This window comes from Coffea arabica, chromosome 10c, assembly GCF_036785885.1.
Source record: "Coffea arabica cultivar ET-39 chromosome 10c, Coffea Arabica ET-39 HiFi, whole genome shotgun sequence".
NCBI lineage: Eukaryota > Viridiplantae > Streptophyta > Magnoliopsida > Gentianales > Rubiaceae > Coffea > Coffea arabica.
Genome location: NC_092329.1, coordinates 23,943,463 through 23,962,055, shown reverse-complemented (window position 1 = coordinate 23,962,055; position 18,593 = coordinate 23,943,463).

Genomic DNA, 18,593 nt, shown 5'->3' with positions numbered 1-18,593 from the left:
TTATTATAGTTTCAACCATATCAAACATTATGAAACATAATATTTAAATATATTTAGTGACCCATCGATTGGACCAGTCACCCATTGGTTGAACTAGTAATCTGTTGATCTACCTCTTTCGCCGGGTCCCTCCCCGAACCGGGTTTAATAACTATGATTGGGTCTGGTTGATGTACTCTATTGGGTCCCAAATATAGTATGCGTTTTTACTTAACATTATTCTTATTCGTGTATTAGGTGTACCCATTAATAGTTCTACTCTTGCACATTTGTTAGAAATAGTTATATTATAACTCAACTAATGTAAGTTATACAACAACATTGAATTCTAGCAAAATATAAATTGTTGATTAACTGTTATTCACCCTCCAAGACTGCATCCCTTCGTCCTCATACTTGTAAATTATAATATATTATTGCATAAATTATTTTCGCACTCCATTCATATTGTGGTGTGTGCTTTTACTTAATGTTATTCTTAATCATTTATTAGGTATACTTATACATAGTTTTATTCATGTATACCTACCAAATATAACCGTAATCTAATTGATGTAAATGATACAACAACATTGACTATAACAAATTTTAAATTGTTGATTGACCCTTTACCTTTCAAGACTACAACCCTTTGGTTCTCATGTTTGTAGTTATGACACATAATTGAAAAAATAATTTATTTAGGGTAAAATACACATTTTAAGTTTTATACAAAACTAAACATGTTTTCCTTGTCATCCTTTTTTTTGTTACAACAAGATATGCAATCCACATGGATTAACCAGTCTATAGTAGTCTTTTTTTATTCTTTTTCCTATTTTTTTCTTTCTCTCCTTCAAGATTTTAAGGCTAGGGAAGTGGGTTTGTGTCACAATGCTTACCCCAACAAATAAAACAATGACAATGAAAATTGTCATGGCATGGCCAATTTTATTCCTCTTTTTTTCCCAGTCTACCTATGGTTGTGTCTTGTGAATATTATCACCATTATGCATCCCTTACTTCTTGTACTTAGCCCTCTATGTGTATCTAGTTTCATCATCTCTATGCCCAAATTTTGATAGATTCTGTGAGAACCCGTAAAAACCCTAATCTTTTTCGAGGGTTTTATTTCCTTTAATAGCATGTTTTCTGCATTTCCTGGCTTAGGAAATTTTCCTGAGGAATTTTTATGAGTAATTATAGTTTTTAGATGATTTTTCTAGCCTTGGAGAGTTTTTGGAAAATTAAGAATATATAATGGACGTGGGACCCACTAGTGCGAAAAGTTCGAAAAAATTCGGCCAATAAGGTTAAGTTTCGGATACTGTGTAAAATTTATCAGGTGTTAAGAGATAAGTAGAGGATGTGAAGTGATTGATGTGAGAGGAAAAGAAGAGATAGGAATACATTTATGGAAGTGACAAGTGTCACATAGCCATTGGTTGGACTTGGTGAACACTATTCATGCTTTTTGACTTTTGACCACATTGAGTAAATATCTCCAAAAATCACCAAAATTCACCATTTTCTTTCTCCTTGGTGGCCGGCTCTCCTAAGCTCAAGAAGGAAGGAAAACTCTTCAAGTTTTAGCTACCAATTAGTGCAAATCACCCAAAATATTTGCTTGATTGTGTTTCTACTCCATAAAATCCTTCCACTTGGTGCTAGTGAGTGCTTTAGTGAAGCTTTTTGGAAGAGTTAAGGTGTCCAACATCTATACCTCTCTTGGTTACTAGGTGAGTGGTGTGTGAATTCCCTCTTACACTTAATGAAGCTTAAGTTATGCTTAGTAGTGGCTAAAGTGATGATATTTGTGGTTTATTTCTTGGTTTGAAGTGATTTGGTGAAGTTTTTATTTTTTTGAGGAATTTTCTGGTTTAATATGAATGTGATGTTGTGGTCATCTATGATGGTTGATAATGAGGGGTAATGACTCTAGTAGGTGTGAATTAGTGATAATTGCAACCAATTTTGGGTTTGGATTGAAATGAGAAAAGTTAGGGTTTCATAACCCCTTTTCTGTCCGATTTTGGATCATAGGGTTAGAGGCCGAATTGGCTTTTGCTCAAAACATGAAAGTTGTAGATATTGATGAGTTTGAGGTGTCTGTAAAATTTCAGGTCATTTGGAGTAGTGTAGAGTGAGATATGTCGATTTTACTGTTGCTGTTCTGGGTTGATCAGGATGGCAGAACTCCACTTGTATTTGGCTATTTTGACTGGAATTGCTTTGGATTTGGATGTTGGTGTCTTCTGATGAAATGTAGCTGGATGTCTTAGCTACCATATGCCTTTGGAATCAATGCATTTGGACCTGTATAGACTGAGTTGTACGAATTACAGCATAGTGTGATTTGTAAACCTGCAATTACAGTTCTGGTTTGGTATTCTGCATTTTTGACCTAGTTGTGCTAGGATTTGGACTGAGTGGCCTTCTACATTGTTGTATCCCTGTCTTTTAGCTTCGAGATGGTGGGTTTTACACCCTCATCCGATAAGCGTAGCGCATTTTGTGCCATTACCGCATTAGGAGGCCAAAACTGTTTTTGTTGTTGGGTCAAATGAGTTACATTTCCTGATTTTCTGGTTTGCTATAATGCTGGTATATGTTTGCAAAACCCTATTGGGGTTGTGATTGGTATTGCTTTATGACTCGTTATCGAGTCTCATTGTACTTGCTTACGTGTTCTAGGGCGTGATGGTGGTTCACGACATTCTCCTGACGGAAGTGCATGAAATAGCACTTAATTGATTGGTGAGTATACTACTCACTTAAATGTTACAATGTGGCTTTGGTATATGTGAATTTGATGCCTTGACGGCTAATATGGCTATTGAAAATGATTGAGGTGAGGGTGTACTTGACTGCCCTCACCCCCTTGTGATTCCATTCATGACTGTTTACCGTTTTACTGAAATACTGCACTTGCTATGTGAGATATTGAATTCCATTCATGGAAAACTGATTTGGTGTCGTTTGGACGAATGTCCAACGGCCTTACTGTATTACTGAGCTCAACCCCGTAGGTAGTCAATTGGATCGAACCGGCGAGGGCTTGGTCGTGAATATTGATGTGCCACGGGGACTGTACTGGGGAATCTTGTAGTAATGAGACTCTTGATTCCGGTAAACTCGAGTATTACCAAAAGCTACTGATTGGAGTGCGGGCCCGGTTGGGGTATGTTTGGTGGAAGGGATGGGAGTGAAGTGGGTTCTACGGTTGGTACTCATAAACGTTGACGGAGAGTCAATGAGATTGGATCAAGAATGTAAGCGTGGAAATGGGCTCTTGAGAGCCGTCCGTATCCTTTTACCGACTTGTTTTACTCTTTAATTGTGTACTTGAAATGAAAGGTTATGTTATATGCTCTTTGTTGCTTATGTGGTAGTGACTCACTGGGCTTAAGCTCATTCCGTTCCATTTGTTTTCCTTACAGGAAATGACCACTTTTGGAAAAGGTTGTGTTAGTTGGTTGTCAAGTTGAGCTCATGTAAATGTCTTTTGAATAGCTCTTTGAATGAAACCCTAATGTGTATTGGGTTCAATTTCTTTTGATTGGCAAACCGAACATGTATATCCACGATGAATCGTTTTGATATGCCGCTTTGGCTTTTGGCTTGTAAATGTTACATTTCAATGTATATATGTTTGGTTGATATTTGGTTGGATTTCGGATCAACTCGTATTTCAAACGGCAAAAGAAAAATTTGGCTACTCTTGGCCTAGTATCCGGATTCGGACGTGGCCGGTACTGTTCATCATCGGCTTCGATTTTCATTTTTTTTTATTTTGTGATTTTGACTTGTTTTCGCGCGTTGGTGTATTCCGGAACGTAGTAGAGCGACGTGAACTGATCCGTAGTCCTGGTGAGAGTTGGGCAGGCAGTCCGCTAACCCCTTTGGTTCGCCTTAGGGGAAAGTGGGGCTGTCACAGATTCTCACTTAATGTATCAATGGAGTGAGATCATGATAGCAAAACAATCATGCTAACAACTTTCTAACTTAATAAAAATAATATTTTAGATTTTCAGTTAAATAGTGTAGATTAAAACAATCACATGTTCGAATCTCCAACTGTAGCTTACCTTAATATAATCTATATACAACTGCAATGTAATCACTATAGATGCCTCTAAAATATCCTACTCTTTCTCCTCTCCAAGATAACTATAATAACCTACATTTTCTAGAGGTTTAGTAAGTACTATTGACTTTGAATAGTGATAGTTACAATAGTGACTTTTCATTTGAAAAAAGTGTTATTAATATGAATTACGATTTTACTAGTATTCGTAAAAAAATAAGGGAGTGTTTTTTTATTAAATAGTAAAACGTTTTAGAGGAAGGTAATTCTTAGTAAAATAAGTAAGGTTATTTTACATAAATGTATCTTAGTCAAATGGTTTTATTTGACATAATGAATTGGTTTGTTTCTTTAAAAACAAAATGCGCCTAATTTTCTTTATGAAAAGTTAAAGACCATTGTTTCGAATAAATGGCATATGTAATTTTATTTAATAAAAGTTGAAATACCTATGATAGTTATGATTTTCTAGAGATAAAGAAAGCACTTTTGATGATCAACTAAAATGATTTTCTCAATACTTACAAAAGTGATTTCTTAAAGAATTGTGGTTTAATCATTCTAGAGAAATAATTATCTTTCTTTAAATTAATGATATGTGATTTTCTAAATGTATACGTATATCCAAAATTGGTTTATTGTATAGGATGTCTATTTGTGTATGCATATGTTTTTATTAAAATAAAAAGAGAGTGAGTGCTTAGTAAAAGTGTTTCTAAAAGTAAACCTAACAACTTTCTTTGAAAAATATTTTGGATTAATTTTTTATTTAAAGAAAATGTGTTTTGCATGAAAAATATATTTTACAAAATAATCAATGTATAAAAATATGTTTACAAAGTACAAATGTGTTTCGAAGTGTAATTGTTTAAGGAAAATAACCGTTGTATTTTAAGCTAATGAAACCCTAATTTTACTAGTCAAAGTTTTTATGTATTTATTTAAAAATAATTTGTAATTGATTTGTGATGATTTCTTTTAGCAAGAAGAATTAATTTTATATTGGATATTATTGGTAGTGATGTGAATTTTAATGGGCTGTATTTGTTTTTGGATCGTAAGTTACTAGGGTTGTGTGGTTCCTTTATTTTGGACAGCTGACTTGTACAAGAAATTTAGGAGAACTAGATTGAGGGAAAAAAAAAAGAAAAATGATTTTTCTAGAAATTTAGGAGAAGGAGCTTGGACAAGGAACTTGGTTAAAATTTGGAGGGAATTTAGAAATATATAGGTTCAGCTAGGGCAAGAGAAAAAAGGGAAAACCAAATTTAAGAAGGATTGTGTTTTAGGGTTTCCTATAAGTACACCTATGGTCTAAAGGTGAAGTATTTCTTCTTCCAAATTTGTAAAAAGCAAACGAGAGCAAAAGGGAATGAAGGGGACGGTTGGAACTGAAGGGATTTTAGAGCAACAAGAAGTGTAAAATCAAGGAGATCACATGCTAGTAGAAGAGGTATACACTTGTCTTTTCAAGCTTCGGAGATAACTACGAGTTTTGGGATAAATTATGTAGGAAAAACTGTGTGAACTCTTGATCTTATTTTGTTAATATACCCTATGACGCATAGCAAGTCTAACCGTATTGGCTTCCAGTCCAAAATACTTTTATTTGATAAGATTGATGGCATGTTATTTGAACTTTGTACCAAGTTTTTTGCAATCAACTAGTTTAGTTTTCCTTGAGTAGCAATGAAACAAAAGTGGTCTCTATTAAGTGGAGATTTGAGGAATTAATACTAGACTCGCAAGAGTGAGTAATTACAGTGTTAAAGAAATTACTTTGGAGGATTAGTGTATGAGTGTATCAAACAAGAGAGAAAGTGGTGGTACACCCTATTTCGACAACTATTCAAAGTTGACTTTTGACAATCTTAGTGGCCACTTTTCCCTCCAATCTTCCAACACAAGACTCACTCAACACTCTCATCTCTCTCTCGTTACTCTCGGCCGAAACACCAAGGAAGAAAAGGGAAGGAAAACTCCATTTCTTTTGCTTCAAGTTCACTTGCAAATCTTCATCCAACTTCATAGATTCTTGGGTTTTCATTCCATCTAGGAGAAAGAAGCAATCTTGTGGATTTTCTTGGAGAAACTTTGGTGAAAAAATTTGGTCTTCATCTAGAGTTTAAAGGGTAATCACTTCATCTCTTTAATCTTTCCAATTATCCAAAGTTTAACGGTTAAACTTCATGGGTTTGAAACCCTAATCACGTTTATAGACTAGCGAACTTGAGCAACTTTATTTCTTGCTTTAAATCATAGGCTAGCTATCTTGATGAGCCCTCTAGGTAACTTACTTGAGGCTTGATTGTTTGATTATGGTTGTTTATGTGATGAATGAGATGATTATGGTTAGAAAGTGGAGAGAAATCGAAGGAAAGTTGTGAAAGGAAGCTGGCCGAAAATCTGGTCATGTTGTTCTGTTTTAGTTTCAAAATTTTGATGCTTGGTTGATTGTTAAATTGATGAATATATGTTTTATATTGTGTGTACAAAGTGCCTTTCCAAAATCGTATCGAATGGTTACATAAAACTTGAGTTTTGGTAAAGATTCAAATCTGAAAAATGCCTAGCAGGGTACTCGAGTAGTGGTTCTTTGTCCAAACGTAACTCTCCATACAAAAGTCAAAATTGAGTGTTGTTTGTGGCATTAAAAACTAAACATTTATAGTTTTCCCACGGTATAAAAATGCCCTACTAGTTGGTTTTGAGTGATCCGTAGCAAATCGGCTAAGTCGGCTGTTCTGTTTTGACTGTCTATTCGAATGAAACTGGGAAGCTGCATCTTGTGGCTCGATTTTGTCCAACTTGTGAAAAGATTTTCAAAATGATGTATTCTGATGAATTGTAGCATTTGGAGCCTAGTTTCCAATGCCATAAACCATTCTCAATTTGGAGATGTATAGAGTTAGATATGGTTTGATTTCGAATATGCGGCAAAGCTGGAAACTGGAAAATTTTCCCTTCTTTGCTGACCGAATGGTCAAATCTATTTTGGGATGTTGTATTTCAAAAATTTTAGTGTCATTTAACCATAAATTGCTTATTCAATATTTTTGGAATCTTGGTTTAAAAAATGGAGTGAATTGGGGCTGATTTCGTTGGACAAAACTTTTGGAAAAGGAAGAGAAATAGGAAGGCAGATTTGCTTTGAAAGATTTCACAAACTTTGATCATTTTGTTAACTGCCTTTCCGTGTGAGTTTTTATCTAAATTTCCATAGAGAGGTAATCCATATATGGAGGTTCAAGTGTACCAAATTTGGTGTAATTTCAATACCATTTTGATGCGCAAATAATGTCCCAAACATTGCTCTTCAAATCTGAAAATCCACCGGTCAGGTTGGAAAAATCAACCGATTTCAAACTGTTATATCTTGTTCAAAACTCCGAATTAGTTTCACTTGTTGTGTTTGAAACTTTACTTGGGACTCTTATTGTGTTACAAATTTCAAAGGTTGATTCACTTCCTGTGAATTTTGCCGGATTTCCAAACATCGCTGAAAACCAAGACTGGTTCTGTCTTGTCTTCATGAATCCACAAATTTGAGCTGAAATTGAATACTTCTTGGCTGGAATCTTGGAAAAGTATATTCGGAGAACTTTTAATACTTTGGATCTAGTTTCCAATGGTATAAAGTTTTCCATTTTTGGACTTACCAAACTCAAGATCTGATTTTACCAAGTTTGTCGCGCAAAACTGAAATTCTTGATTTCTTAGGAAATGTATTTTTGAGAACTTTTCACTTTCCTTCGAGATTGATAGTCCATTTTAAACCCAATTCATGGAGGATGCAAGTTTCTCTTGTAACTTTAAATACTCATTTTTAAATCTCGATTTTTGAAGGATGAAAGTTCTCTTTTAAGACATTGTCTTTATTTTAAAGCAAATGTACATTCTTCCTTGATTGATAAGGGGGTTGTGAATATATGTGAGTGATAGTTAATCATTATTTCTTCAGGCGCTCAAGAGGATCTTGAAGAGAATCTAGGAGCGGACCACTAAAGATCTTGTTTTGCACTTACTCATTTGTTTTGAATTGGTGAGTGTCAAGTGCATGAATAGTTGCCAATTACTTGAATTGTTTTTTATTGATTAAGTGATTTTAAATTGTTGAGTCAAATGTGTACTTTATCGCACTCGTTCTCTTTTACTTGATTATATAATTGAATTGCTCAAAATTGAATCTATAATTGTAGTTGATTAAATATTGATTGGAGTGAATCTCATCGACTTGTATTGTAATTGTCGATTGGAGTGAATCTCATTGACTTATAATTGTAAGTGGGGGATGCCCAAATCTTAATTGGCCGACCTTGCGACTCGAGCCAGTATGGGCTTGGTCGAGAATCTCGGTGAACCATGAGAGAACAAAAACTTGATCTATTGAGAGATCTCGCTTGGCATACTCGAGTAGTAGTGCCTTTTATAGAAGAAGTGCGGGCCCGGGATAGGAGGTGTAACGGTGAACGGGAATTGCGAAGTAAGTGGAGTTTTACGGACCTAATACCTACCCGGTTGACGGAGTGTCATCACGTGAAGGTATTTGATTGAGCCTTGGTGACGCAAGTGGAATTTAACTCCTGAGAGCTCTTGTATTCTTATTGAGTGTGTGTTATTGTTATCTATGAATTACTTGAACTTTCTTGCTTTATTCTCGTATAAATGGTATGGTTGCTTGAACTATGTGTTTGCATGTTTTCTTGGCCTCGCTGAGCGTCAGCTCACTCCATTAGTTTGTTTTTCCTTAACAGGAGTTCGGAATGGAAAGAATTTTGGGGAAAGCCAACTTGTTTACTTTTGATTAGAATCTTGGGATGTAATTGACTAGTCGACTCATAGTGGTCATATTTAGGAAAGATTGGTGTAATTTTGAGTACTTATGATGTAAGACTTGAAATTTTATTTAAGTGAGAGATTTTTTCCTTATTTTGCTTTTTTTTATTGGTTATGTGCCTTTAAATTAAATTCGACTTGTATCGAGTTCTGACGAGAGTTGGGTAGGCGTTTTGCGGATACCTTTGGGTTCGCCCTTGGGAGAAGTAGGGGCGTCACAGTTGGTATCAAAGTGCTAGGTTTAGAGATCTATTTGGGGAACGTATTAGAGATTTTGTCCTTGAAAATAGGAACGAAATAACTTATTTATACCTTAAGTGATGTTTGAGTGAATTAGTGACTTTAAGATTCTAATTTAGAATTTGTGGTTGTTTTGTAGAGATGGAGAACGGTAATGGGCATGCTAACGGCCACGTGGAGCCTCTTAGGCCTATCTACTATCGGACACTTGGTGCAGGAGCTCGCGTTTGATTCTCGCCTTCCTCTAGGTTTTCCCGTTGTCCTTGTAGGGCGACACATACTTATCCTAATTGTAACGCCCCCACTTCTCCCTAAGGCGAACCAAAGGGTATCCGCGGGACGCCTGCCCAGCTCTCGCCAGGACTCACTACAATCCATCATTCAAAAGCTCGAAATACTTTAAGTAACTTCAATACATAATTAAAGTACTCCAAATATCTCACACTTACAATTATGCAGCTTCCAAGCTTAAATACAACCCAACGGAAAAGGGTACAATAGCCATCCGTTATAATATAACTTAAAGTTTTCAAAAGAAAACAATCTAGTACTACTCACGAGCACCCTTGGTTTCGAATCCTGTAAAAGAAAACCACAACGTGGGATGAGCTACACAGCCCAGTGAGGTTCCAAGACACTCTAACAGTTCAAATAAATCAAGTAAGTTGGGCATATCATATGCATGGTTCAATGTTACACAATGGCGTGTTATCATGAGGTGATGATCATTGTACGAGTAATTTGAGACATTTATCATGGTATGAGATATTTATCATGAGACAGGTATCATGATATCAGTACATTGGTCAGGTAACAAGTATGGAGCATATCACAGGCATAGTTCAGGATTTCATGTTGACATTTTAGCATGAAACAATTATCATGATACAAGGTAAACATATACGGTAGGATACGGTATTCCAGTGGAACTCTGTCGGTCATCTGCACCTTATGACTTCCGATCCCCACGGTACGGTCTGGCCATCGCCTTATCCCTCCAGTGGTAATACTCGAGTATACCAAAACGGTGGCCCAGGGTTCCAACCTACCCGACCGAGCCCAGTCCTGGCTCGAGTAGGTCAGTAACCAAGGGCAGGGCCCAAGTTCAGCTTAGAGCTTACAACATGCACAGGTAACCAAGTAATTCGACAAAAGGTAAAATTCATCATTTGAGTAGGTCGAGTGAGGTAAAGTACACACTCGCCTAATAATGATGGACAGCTTCATATAACATGTGATTCATGATAATCAAGTAATCAGGTGGTCAAGTAACCAAGTAAGTTGGTGATCACGTAAGCAGATAACCAAGTAAGCAAGTAACCAAATAGATTAGAAAACGGTAAGTAAACACGGTTAACGGTAAACGGTAAACGGTTAACGGTAGTAATTACGGTTAATTGGTAGACATATGTCATTTCAATAGGCCGCCATTGGCCGTTTTTCACTTTCACCACGTAAGAGTCGAGGAGATTTACTCCAACCGACTTATGCTTCCATAGCATAATTAATCATTTAAACACATCATGTAAATATGCTCTCCAAACATTTCATATCTAGTATTTCAAGTAATCACATAAGTATGCTCTTTAAGCATTTCATATCAAATAGTTCAAATATACCTACTTCAGGTGTTTCATGTCGAGTAATTCAAGTATACATTATTCAAATGTGCATGAGTGTGGTAAATACTTAATGACCATGGGTTAAGCATGTCATAGACTTATTCCAATTACGTATTCCTATATGGAACACTCACCTAGTCAAAACAAGCGAGTAGTTCTTAAACAAGCGTCTTAGGTGTCCGCTCCGAGTTCCTCTGGGAGATTCCCTCGAGTGCCTGAGCAAACAATAATCAACTACCACTCAAAATCATTCTAATTATCGAGGAAAATTGTACACTAGTACAATCTAAGAAATTAACGCAGAGACGAGTCTAAGAGTTCGTGTAACTCGAGGTTCAAAAGTGGGTTTTAAAATACAAGACAAATCTGATTTCCATCTTTGAAATCAAATGTAAAACGATCAAATGATATTGAAGGAAAATGGAGGGTTTGAAACCCTTAGTTTCCTTTAAGTTAGAAAATTCCAGATTTAACAAGCAATATTTGAAAAATCATATTTTACTCTCCACAAGTCCAAAATTGGAAAACTTGGTACTGTTGGAATCCTCTTTCAAAGTACTAAAAGTTCTTAGAAGACACTTTTCCACGAATGTAAGTGAAAGGCACTCAAATTTTGGCTCAAAGTTGGTAACTTGAATTACCAAGACAGATTTAAGTTGGTTTTTGGCCAACTTTAGAAATTCGGCAAAATTCACTTGTTTTGAACTAACCTTTGAAATTTGGAAATCAATTAGTGTTGCAATCCAAGAGTATAACAAAACAAGCGGAACGAGAAATGGAGTTTCGAGCACCAAGATATAGTACCTCCAAGTTGCTGAAAAAGTTAAGACTGTTGGGCTATTTTCCAGGTTTAAAACTAGATTCGAAATATCATTTGGTCATCAAGTTGGCATTAGAAATACATCAAACTTGGTACACTAAATCTTCCATGTGTGAACAACATTTCTACTAAGTTTCGTACAAAAACTCTCACGGTAAGGTAGTCATTAAAACAACCAAAGTTTATGAAGAGTTTCAAGGCTAAACTACCTTCTCACTTTTCTTTCGTTTACAAACTTTTTGTACCATGAAATCAGTTCCAAATCTCTCCATTATTGAAACCAAGAGTTCATAAACATCCACTGAGCAATTTAAAGACCATTGACATCCAAATTCTAGAAATAAAACTCTCCAAATCAGATTTGACCATTTGGCTAAGAGAAAACGAAAAGTTTTCCAGATTCGATGAGCGAATTTTGTGACATCATTTGCATATCAAAATGGTCTTAGAATATTACCAAATTTTGTACAATTAAACCTCCATATGAGGATTACTCTTCTATCAAATTTCATTTGAAAATTCACACGGGAAGGTAGTTAACTAAACCATCAAAGTCCAGGAAATTTCCCAAGGTAAAACTGTCTTCTAGCTCTTCTTTCCTTTTTAAACATTTTGTCCAAAGCAACCAACCCAAATCTGGTTTATTTGTGAAACAAAGTCCAAGGAATATCTAATCTAAAGTTTGGTAGATGTCGGACATCAAAGTTTCCAAAACAACAAGTCCCAAATCATTGTTAGTTACAAATCTGTCCAAGTGGAAAATTCTATCACTGTAGCAGTTTCAAACTTTGGCCACAACTCACTCCATTCAACTTGGAATTGGGCGTGGTTGATGGCGTTGGAAAGCTCTCTTCTAAAGCTGAATTTTCTCAGAAGAAACCATTTTCAAATTCCATTCACAAATAGCTCGTTTTTGAGCATCAAGTAGCAATTTCTGTCCTGTCTCCTGGAGAGCAACGAAACAGGACAGTGATATTCAATCGAATGGTGTGGCTCACTCAAGTGGAACCAGAATGTGAAATTGGTACCGATAGAAAGCTAGGAATGTCTAGTTTCCAATGCCGCAAACGGCACTTGATTTCGACATCGGAACAAAGAGTTATGGCCGTTACAAAATGACTGCCTGGGCAATACGGGATTCATTTTCCAGTTTTGCTAACTTTGGAAATCAACTCATTTGACCAACCAAATCATGTTATTTTTCAATAAAATTTTGTACACACTTACAATAATAGATAAACAACATAATCAATTCATTAGAATCTCAAAATCTGGCACGAAAATGGTCGGACAAGGCAGGGGTAAAACGGTCACTTTTGCTCCAAGCACCTCCTTTGATTTTCTACCAACAATACAACATTAATCTACTAATATAAGCACTAAACCACCATTAATTTCATCATCCAACATCAAATCAGCAACAACCCAAGAGTGGGAGTTCATAGAGCCCACACAACACAAATCCACTATAAACAAGACCACCCACATGCATGCAAGAGTTTATACGTGTAATAGAGCTTCCGTAAGCTAAGATTCAAGGAGTTGATCGTCCATTACCTCTCTTGATGAACTAGGACAGAATTTCGGCCCCCTAGATGCTCAAGAAAACCGTGGATAGCAGCCCTCTTTCTTAGCTTGATGTAATCTCCAAGTAATTAGCTAAGAGTGGTTGAAATTTGAAGTGAAATGGAGAAGATTTGGTGAAGAAATTTGGATGGAATTTGAGTTGTTTTTCTCCTTTGTTAGCCGGCCAAATGAGGGAGCAAGAGAGAGAGTGTGGTCAGATTTCTAAGCTTCCAAGAGAAGACAATAACTCGTGGCCACAAATCACCCATTAGTCAACTCACATTAGGGTGCGTTTGGCGCGATTCGGTTCGATTCCTCTTGCGTTTGTTTCACTAGTGTACTAAACTTCTAATGCATTTATATTCATATAAATATTATTCACTCTTAATTGTCCCAAAATAAGGGTCTAAAGTTCCTCAATTTAAATTGCGCGTGTGAAAACGCGTATCTCCAATTTAAGCGCAATAACGCGAAACTTCCGAGAAATTCTTATAACGATAGTACTAATAACTATCACTTGAGTATTTAAACATTAAAATGCCTAATTTAGGTCCATTGTACATGTCTCCAATATTTCAAACCTATTGTACTCTCAATCGATCAAGATTTCCAAAGACGTGTTCACTATTTTTACAAAACGAGCTTCCGAAAATTAATTTTTGAAACAAGTCATTTTAAAAATATAATGAAACTATATTTCCATGTAATTAGGTCTCAAGAGCTTAGAAAATAATATTCGGAGTAAAAGACCAAATAAATAATTAAATAAGCTAGAAATAGGAGATTAAATAAGTAAATTTTGCGAGTCCTCACACTAATGACCTTGTACTGTTCAATGACGATGAGCGTCGGCAGTTGGTGAATACTAATAGGACCTTACTCCAGGAGATCGAGGAGCTGAATGCTATGGTAGACGCCTATAGAGCTAGGATTTTGGAACTTGAGGGGACAGTAGTAGACGAGTTGGTTAGGGCTGAGGCCGCTCGTGACGAGCTTTAGAGGACTCGAGCTTGACTCGCTTGGGTAGTCAAGGAGGTCCGGGATCGGGCTGTTGGGATTCTAGCTGACACCACCATGTTGATAGAGAAGATGATGGATGCTGTTCAGAGCGCGGTTCCTGAGGGCACTCCTGAGGAGGAGTCTTTCGAGGAGGATCCGGAGAAGGACCCAGAGGAGGAGGTCCCGCTTGATAGTCCTGTTGAGCATTAGGTTTGGAGTGATGAATCTTTTGACTTTTGTAGGTAGGATTAACTGGGGTGGTGCTAGTTTAAAAGCCATTGTATCTTGCTTAACTATGTGGCTTACTTTTTGAGGCATTTAAATTTACTTTTGATGTGCATGACTAAATGTACTTTTGTGGCGCCTGTATGCTATATTTTTGTAAATACCCCATGACCTCTAATTATATGAATCTTAAAGTGTTAATATATGTTAGGTATTGTTATTTTCAATGTTTTTCATGCTGGCTTTTATTTCAAATATTTTCTCGCGTAATTATTTTATTTCTTGCATTTAAGCATAATTAGGATCATGGACAGCCGAAGGAGTGGTAGAAGCTGAGAGCGTGGGGTTAGGCAACCCCAACCTCAAGGGGATGATCAAGGATCGACAACTAGGCCGACCCAAGGACAAGGAAATGTAGAGGGTGACCAAATAGCTATTGCCATCAACCGCATGACAAAATTTTAGAGCGATTAGCAAAACGAGAAGGTCTAGAACCTAATAACCAACTTGGGACTTAGGATAAAAGAGATGATAGGGTTTTGGAGAGATTTTTGAAATTTGCTCCGCCTAAATTTATTGGAGGACCTGTTCCTGAGTTAGCGAAAAACTGGTTGGAGAGAATGACCAATATATTTGTCACCTTAGACTATACTGAAGAGAGACGAGTGAACTTTGTTGCCTTTCAATTTGAGGGTGTAGCACGTGCTTGGTGAGATGTGATAAAGAAAAAATGGGAAAGAGCACAGACCCCTTGGACCTGGAAAAATTTTATCAGGGAGTTTAATGAGAAATTTCTCCCGCCCTTAATTCAAGAGAAAAGGGAGGATGAATTCATAAAGTTGAGACAGGGAGCTTTTAGTGTGGCGGAATACGAGGGGAGATTTACTAACCTCTCTAAGTACGCTCCGAAATTGGTGACTAATGAGTGAAAAATGATAAAACACTTTGTACAAGGACTTAATGTGGAGATTCAAGAGGGATTGGCTGCAGCCCAAATCTCTACATTTACTGAAACCTTAGAGAAAGCGCATAGAGTCGAGAGCGCAAGGCTGCAAGTTAGGGACTTCGACACTAAGAAAAGAAGCACTCTTAGTTACTCTTCTGAACAAATAAGTGAAAGTGTCCCATCTCCCAAGATGGAAAGAGGAACGAGAGGAGTAAGGACTGCTGGAGCACCAAGAGGGGTCTTAAGAACCTATTTCTCTTGTTATAATGGAAGGGGGGGATAACTCCGTTGATTTTTTTTAAGACTAGAGGGCTGCATTTATGTTTTTTTTTCTTTTTGATTCATCGAGAGGGCATGCTGTCATAGTCTTTCTTTATTTCAATTGCCGTACTTCGTCATTGTGCAAACACGTAAATAGCCATGAGTTGCTGTAACCATATTAACCTCGCCCCTGTGCAAATTTTGTTGTTAAGGCAAGGTCGATACAAGCTCCTTCATTATGTCTCTTTGCTACGTCTTCTTTGTTTTTAAATTTGTCGGGATGTACTTTGAGGTAATGAAATCTGGTCTGTTTAATGGATTGCTCAAGCAACTCAAAGCTGTTTCTTTTAATTCCCTTTGTGCGTAATCTAGGCTGCTAAAATCATTGGGAATGCGGAGTATAGTATTGGGTCTTAATGATAGAATGCATAGTTGATTTGTTTTGAGTGAAAGAATGCTGTTTGTTTGGTCTTCATTGCTTACGTTTGGCACGACACTAGAAGAATGAAGTTGTAGGATAAATGAAGAAGAAAGCAGGCTTTTCATATGCTTTGCCTGGGAAGTTCTGAAAATCGAAGTTTAAATGATTTAATCATCTGATATGGCCTAAAATATGGAAAAGCTGAATTTGTTTCATCCCTTAGATTTAATCATCTTTTAATCGTTTCAAATATGTCTTTTGGGTGGATTAATTCTTGATTTTAGGCCATGTTTGTGGTTTAATGAGTTTGCTGATTTCATTATGTTGGTTTTAGTGAAGTAAATGATTTGGGTTAAGAGATTATTTTTGTTTGGGTTTCGGGAATGGGTCATTGATTTGTTTTGATTGAATTCTGATTTGGGTTTAGGAGATAAAAGCCCACTCTTTTGATTGGGCTGGTTTGTTTGATGAAAATTGGGCTAATTCGTCTGTTTTGCTTGGATTTCTGGCCCAAGAAATGAATAAAATGGCCCAATGGCCTGACCTGCCAAGAATCTGGTTACCAAATTTGCAGACCAGCCCCTGTACTTTTCTTTAATTTCACTAGGGCCCTACAAACTTTCAATGCTGTCAATTGGGTCCTTAAATTAATTGCAAATAGGTCCCTGAACTTTATTTTTCTTTAATTTTGGCCCCAAGATTTTGTCAATCTTTGCAATCAAGTCCTTTTTTCTCTTGACTTCTTAAATGTGGTTTGTTGACATGATTTAATTGATTCAAATTCATGTTTATTTTTATCCTTTGTGATTATTTGCCAAATAAATTGGTACATTGATCTTTTCTTTTATTTTGGAGGATAAATAAGCGATTGCACTCCATTAGGGCTCCGACTCAAGGGAGGTATACCTTATCCCTTATTTCTTACTTTATTTGACTCTATGTGCCTTATGTGCCTTTACATGCTTGATTGTATGCCTCCTGGATGTTTTTATTCATTTCATTTATTTATTTATTTACTTTATGGGCTTTGTACATTTATTTTAGTTCAATTCGATTATTTGAAAGGCACTTGAATGCCAAAGTTGTAATAGTTAGGGATTTAGTTATTTTATTCCTTTCCCCCCTTTTAGATTGTAGTAGGGTCTCCCTAATGTAATAGATAGGGCTTGGAGGAGCATTCAATGAAGACCTATCGAAGTCATGTGCCTAGCTAGCAAATGTAATAGTTAGGGTTTTAATTGTCTTATGTGTCTTGCATGCTTAGTTACTACGTGTTAATTTGCTTTGTCAGGGCCTTGCATCTAGTCGAGCATGCTAAATGTTATGTGCTATGTGTTTATAAGTGTTTGGCATGTCTACTCGCTTTCCATAGCCTGAATGAATGTGATGGATGAATGTACGTTTCCACTAGTCCAATGCTAGTCGGAATTCATAGAATGGGCTAGTCCAACGCTAGACCCTTAGGGATTTCCCCTCGTTAGTACATGTTTGCATGTTCATTACATGTCATGCATTCTTTTTAGTTTTATCATTTTGCATGCCCCTTGAACCCCTTTTCCCTCCATTTTAGGATTTTTTGCATTTCATGCTAGTTATAGGGTTCATTTGCTTGAGAGTCCCCTTAAATATGGGATATAGACGAGTGTGGCTTTTTCTAAGCCTTAGCACGCTTGTATTCCCTCTATAAAAGGGCAAATTGAGTCACGATTTAGGTCTCCCCGTACCCAATATGCATGAATTCCCTAGGCTCATGCATTTTTAAATCCACTCTACCATTTTATACCCTCATCACACTTTCATTTTTCCTCCCATTTTGCACACGTGCACCTTTATGTTTCTTCACTTGCACACGAATACTTTTATCATCACTTGCACACATGCACTTCATATTATCATTTCACATACCGTACCTTGCCCACTCACGTGCACATTTTTATTTACATATTTATTGTCTTTTATTACTTTTTCAAACTCATATCCTCACATTGCATACATGCATTCCATTCATTTGCATCCCACTCGCATTATTCGTGACTTTTTCAAAGGATCGTTATTGGGCTTCACAATTAATGTGATTGACACCACTCAACCTTTGAAGAGAAATTTCCCCCAATACCCCTAGGTCTAGGGTTTGCATTCATGTAGTGCATCCAAATGTAATAAATTCTTTGGTTAAAACAAGAAAATCTTTGATTAAATCATGCAACTAGCCTTGGCTAGGTCAAAGGGGTGCCTTGGATTTTATCCTTGCCTTCCCCTTTGTCAAATGTGACTCCCGAACCTTTTTCTTTGGTTTACGTGGACTAGGAGTCGTTTAAAAGGGGTTTCTTACTACTTTTTCCTATTTTTTCTTTAAAAATTCATTTTTTGGTGACTTGGTACACCTTAACTCATTACCAAGTGGCGACTCCAATTTTTATTTCAAAAACTCTTTTTAAACTATAATTTTGGGTCAAATCGTCGCATTCTCAATCCCCCATTTAGACCCATTTTTTCTTTTAAATCACAATTCATTTTCCAATCACAAAAAATACATTTTTTAAACCATTTATTTATTTATCAAAAAAATGGGGCGCGACAGTTGGCGACTC